Here is a 5,969-nt window from a genome sequence, read left to right as displayed (position 1 = left end):
AGAAAAGTGATGTCAACAGCCTGAAAGAGTCCAGCATATCATTAATTGATCTATCTTATTCATTTTGCTTTAGAAGACTTGTGTGTGATTGCACAGATCTCCTGTGTTTGTGTGCATACCAAATGAGGATGCAGCTCCTGTAGAACAAAAGGTGGAATTCACCACTGAAGATAAGTGTACAAGAGTTTCTAAAACGTGTACTCTCAGGCACTCTTGATGCTGACCAAGATGGCATCCACTCAGTATGAAATTATAAAGTCTTGCAAATGCATGCTATCAATATTTGTCAGAATTTGCTGATTCAATTTACAGCCTGATGAAAACAGTAGAGATAAGTGTAAGACTTTTCGAAATATTCATTGTGGGTACATGTCCTATGAAAATGGATGCATTAGCCATTATTGATACTGGGTAGACAACTCCTTCTGAAAACAGGGATATGGAATACCATTTATTAGAAAGGGAAAACAGAAACGTTCTCCCTCATTGTGGGGCATGGCACAGTAAATTACAGGGCGCAAACAGTGGGGGGAAATACAGAATCTGTCAGTGTGAACAATTCCTGCTCATGGTGGAGACTTTCTATGGTTTATAAAAACTTTTACTATTGGAAAGGGTGATGGGGCATCCAAGATGAATAATAGTGAGATCAAATCGCCATGGGGTCATTGGAGATCATGGTTTTGCATGGACAGTTCTTTAAGGAACATCACATAGATATGCACAAGGCCAGTGGATATTGGTGTTGAGACACACAGATCAGTTCATTTTGCTTGTAGCACAGTGCTATGAAGACTGACATCTCCTCTACCACTTCCTAAGGCCTTTTCAGGAGGAAAAAAAAATCCTTTGCTCTCCATGGTCATGAAGCTTGTGAGGTGCATGATGCAACAATATTAGGGGCAACAAAGAACTGTCTTGCTCTAATTCCTCTAGGAAAAGAATTAATCTGAGCGTAATGCTTTCTATATGGCTGAATCCATGTTGACTTAATAAACCTTGATAAACCTTTCTAAAGTTAAATATCAGCCATTTAAGCATGACAATCACCAGTGAGATCAACCAAATTTTAGTCCAAGCAAAATTTCCTTTACAAACGCAAAATCTACGCTTGTTATGCGAAGTTCCAGAAATTACGATATTGCACTATGTTGTGTAATTGCATAACGTTTGCGGCAACATTTTTGTGCAAGCCAACAGGAACAACCACTTGAGACTAGATTGCGAACAGCTTCTGTTTGCAGTGCTTGTGTATTTTTGTGCTGTCTTTTATCACATAATGTGCCCTCTTGTCCATTTACCACTAAAACACACTGCCATGTGCTGGTTTTGCTCTGTGCATAAATATGGGCAATTTCATGTAATTTTTCGGAATCTTCAGTTAATTTCACCAAAGCAAATTACACAAACTCTGCCTACAAAATATCCCTAGCAGTGTTGATCCAATACCACAGCACATCAGCATTGAGGGATAGGAAGGAGTCAAACATTTCCATAGTTTAGTAGTCTTTACTTCACTTCCCAAGAGGTAGTGAGTAGCAGCACAGAACATCAGACTGCTCCAGGACCAGTGGCCACTCTCTGTCACCCAACAGCTTACATATTCTCAGAATTTCAATTCTGAGAGTGCAATTGTTGGCAGGCAATAACAACTTCTAGAGGTGATACCACGTTTAGCAAGGAAATGTCATTCATGTTAATATGAGCTAAAAACTGGTGGTAACAGCTCTGCATACAAAAGTGGAAAACTAACAGGAAATGTGAAAAACGCTCGTTATTACTCATTTATGTGGAGTAAATGGTAACTCTGAGGTAATACTAAACATTCCAACTGCACTTACACAATTCCAAATCAAGACTACTTCTAAGGATGTAGCATCATACCTTACATGAGAGTGTTTATATGCAGTATTGAGTGCCCCAGAAGAGGTCAATGTACTCACCTGACACACCGTGGGAAGAAGTATTTACTGAGCTGAGTAAAAAATCATGGGGCATATTAGCAAGAACCTCGTTAAAATTATCGCCGTTTTAGCGTCAGGAAACTGCCGCTAAAACGGCGATAATGGGATTGCTAAAATGCGTTATAGAATTCCAGTAGAAGCCCAGGTTAGATGTCCTGCACATCTAACGTGGGCTTCTATTGGAATTCTATAACGCATATTAGCAAGCCCATTATCGCCGTTTTAGTGGCAGTTTCCTGCCGCTAAAACGGCGATAATTTTAACAAGGTTCTTGCTTATGTGCCCCCATGTTCTGAGTTTTCACTTGGAAATGGAGCTTAACATGCAGAATTCGGTACCCACCACATGGAATTACTAGCCATTCCTCCCCCCACCCCCATATACATTGTGGCAGGTTTGACCTGAAAAAACTGTTTTTGTGAAAATTGTGGGGACTGCGTAATTATTTACCCTTTGGACCTGTGGTCCTTGTGTGATCTCTGCGCAAAGAGCTGTTTACTCAGCGATCAGAATGTTCCCACATATTCAAATATTCAATCGGAAACAGGATATGAGGGTACACTATGCTTTGTAAAAAGTGTCTGCCTATGAACAATTATATAATGAGCTATACCTAATTATATGTTAAAAATAAAACCAGTGGCGGCTGGCATCTACAGTTAGCGGGGGACAGGCATGTGTGCGCAAAATACAATTAAATAATTTAAAACGTACCTAAACTCGACGCCACATCCTCCTCTGGTCCTCTTCTCTCCTCCAGAACTGAAAAGAGGAACTCCCTTGACCAATTCGGGCGTTGATCTCATGCAGCATGAGAGCAGTGCTCTGATTGGAGGGAGCGGCCTCACTCGGCACTCCACAGCGCTGTTTAGACTTTGGTTTGTTCTAACCCAGCTGTCTTAAGACAACTGGGTTAGAGCTGTTTAAAGTGCACGTTTGTGGCTGGCCGTCTCAAGAAGGCCGTCCAAAAAGACATGCGTGCTTTAAACAGTGCCATACCAGCCCATCCTCTTCCCTGCAGAATGACATGCTCCTGTCACTCACCAGCGGCACGCCCCATCCTGATGCTCTGTTTGGGGCGGCGAAGAAAAATAAAATGGTAATAGATTACCATTTTATTTATCAGGGATTTGGGGAGATTTTCAGTGGGGTGATGCTCCTCCGCTCCTAGAGAGGAGCCACCCCTGAATAAATCCACAGACTCTGTAAAGAAGTACATAAACTAAAGTAAGTGTTTATCTTCGACTTGTGCATGACAAACCTTACACAACCTGGTATATGGTTTACGCTGGTCAACAATTTGACTTCCACTAAATGTAGGAATGTTTTCACAGGGCCGGCTTTAGAGCAGTGTGAGCAGTGCAGCATAAATTACGATTTAAAATCACCTACTGCGGAGTTCTATGTGCGTCCAGCTTTCAGGCAGCAGTAAAAATGCCAGGATTACGTTTATGATTAATGTTCTTGCTAGAGAGAGATCTGAGTTTTGTCTAGTGGCAGTTTTGACTAGCCATAAAGTGGCGCAGAGGGTTAATATGCCTGCTGCAAAGAACAGATCTGTATTTTATGCTGGCAGCTGAGTGAATTAGTAAAATCAGCATTTACCAGCACTTTAAAACAAACGAAATGTATTTGAGAGAGGGGATATAGAGGGATGAGGGCACTTTTGCCAGGTGTTAGTGAGGGAATCCGAGGAGGAGGTCATGGAGAGGGAGCACGCCAGAAAAAGATTGCTGCACCAGGCACCACCAGAACTAAAGAACTGGTTATCCAGAATGGTTCCGCCCCGCCAAATGTACATCACCTGTTGATCGAAAGGAATGGGAATAGCCCTGATGCTAAAAAGAGGAACGGGGTATCAATGTAAGAAAAACACAAAAATGTCCCTATTCAAGGATCTATGTTTCATGCAAAAATCTCCGTATCTAAGAGCATGCCTCAATCAGGATCATGTGCTATCTCAAGCTATCTTGATCCTTGAATAGGGACATTTTTGTGTTTTTCTTACATCACCTGTTGATAACACTCACTGGTAAGTTCAACCCTTTGTTACTGTCTTGGCCAGGATTGTAGATATATGTGGGGCTTTGATGGAGGAGTTAAGACAGGACATACCACAGAAGGAATCTTAAATCCCGTTACAGTTCATCCTTGAAGTGTGACTCACGAGTGGATCCACAAACAGGCAGTAAATAGTTGAAACTGAATCTCCTTCACATCTTCAATGTAGGTTTACAAATTGTTGGGGTGGATAAGGACAAGCTGGACTGGCAATTAAGCTGCTTTAGGTCTTCCGATTGGCTCTCACACACGCCTATATTTGTCTGCTAGAAAATGAGGATGATAATGAGTAAGTAAAGGAGCACAAAGACATTTGTTAGAATTAATAGACCAGCAGGGTGTACGAAATTTATTGTTTTAGGGGATACATTCTAGGCATAATATTCTCAAAATTACGCGTGCCAAACAAAGTATATTTTGCTGATACCTCCAGAAATTTTTCTCCATGAGGGTATACCTCGCAAAAAGAAATCATGGTGCAAGAGATTGAGAAAAAGTTTTGTGTGAAGAGAAAATGTCTCTCGGCAAGGCATTTTGTACTCAGACTAGTCTACTTCAGGCAACATTCATAAAATATTAAAATTCTGCAAAACTGCAAAAATTCACCACATTTCACATAATGTGAAATTCTGCATTATGCACGATAACGCTAGTGAAACAAAAAAGGCCTCATACGTATTTTAGGCGCTGTCTAACAAATAATGGCTGAAGTTAACATAGCCATAGCAAGAAGGAAATGGCATATGTGTGAGACCCTGAGGGTGTACATGGGACACATGAGTAATAGATGTTTTAGGGAGTCATTTTAGGAAAAAATAATATGCTAATAGGTCATTATTAGACGTGGGCAAATTTTGTACTTATGTCGGCAAAATGTGCAGAATTCCTAATTTTTCTTGTTATGCAAATTCACAAAATTTCTCAGAACACTGCATTGCACCTTTTAGTGTAGTTTTTGCCAGTGGAAGACAGGATATGCTCAAACCTGTCTCCTGCCAGTATCTTACATTTTTGCACAAGGTAAGCCCTTGGATGAAAAAAGTCACAATTAATGCTGGCAGACAACATTTCGCACTAAGGAATATTTTTGTGTATTTTCCAGGAAGTTTCGTGAGAGCAAATGATACGATTGTGCACACCCTTAGCCATTACACAATAAAGATAGAAAGGGTTAAATAGGTGCGGTGAGACAAGTTCAACCTCTCACTGCACAAACATGCCCGTGAGGCATGCTCAAATAGGTCCCGCCACCTCCCCCCGCGTGAATTTAACTAACAATTTTTGTGTAGGTGTCAATGAAGTTCAGTGAGAAGCCTCATTTACAAATTGGAGCAATCGCATACAATGTAACATATTTCTTGATTGGCACCTTACATTTTAAAGTACCCACATCAAAGTAAATAGCCACATCTGGGAAGAAAACACACAAAGAGCTTCATATGCAGGTTCCAGCAGACATTGCCTGATGAGAAAGAGAACAGATGTCACAGTTGTCAGTCATGCTCTTAATCCAATCAAAAGCTTTAAAGTAAGTTGTAAATTGGTTTCTGCTTTGCCAAAAAAGTGATGTATTTCCTGGGACCTGAGAAAATACAGTTTGAATTTTATGAAACACACAGGGAAAGATGCTGTAGGCATAACTGTAAACTATAATACGTGTATAGCTAACATAACACATTATCCTTCTAATCCTCTATTACACGATGCCGCAACTCACTGATTACATAATCAGTGAATTGTGACGTCATCCCATTCTGGTAGTAACATGACACTACCAGCAAGTTTTCACTTATTAATCATAAAATGAATCAATATTCAATTTAGTTTATTGGGCAAAATTAAGTTCAGGGATAACGGGGATTTTGTAATCCCCAGAAAACGTCAAGAAAAGATGGTAAAATGTAGCATTTTTCAGATCACTTTTCCTAAAAATTGGCTAAAAAA

Source organism: Lissotriton vulgaris, chromosome 10, assembly GCF_964263255.1.
Source record: "Lissotriton vulgaris chromosome 10, aLisVul1.2, whole genome shotgun sequence".
Classification (NCBI taxonomy): Eukaryota; Metazoa; Chordata; class Amphibia; order Caudata; family Salamandridae; genus Lissotriton; species Lissotriton vulgaris.
This window is presented reverse-complemented; position numbering follows the sequence as displayed.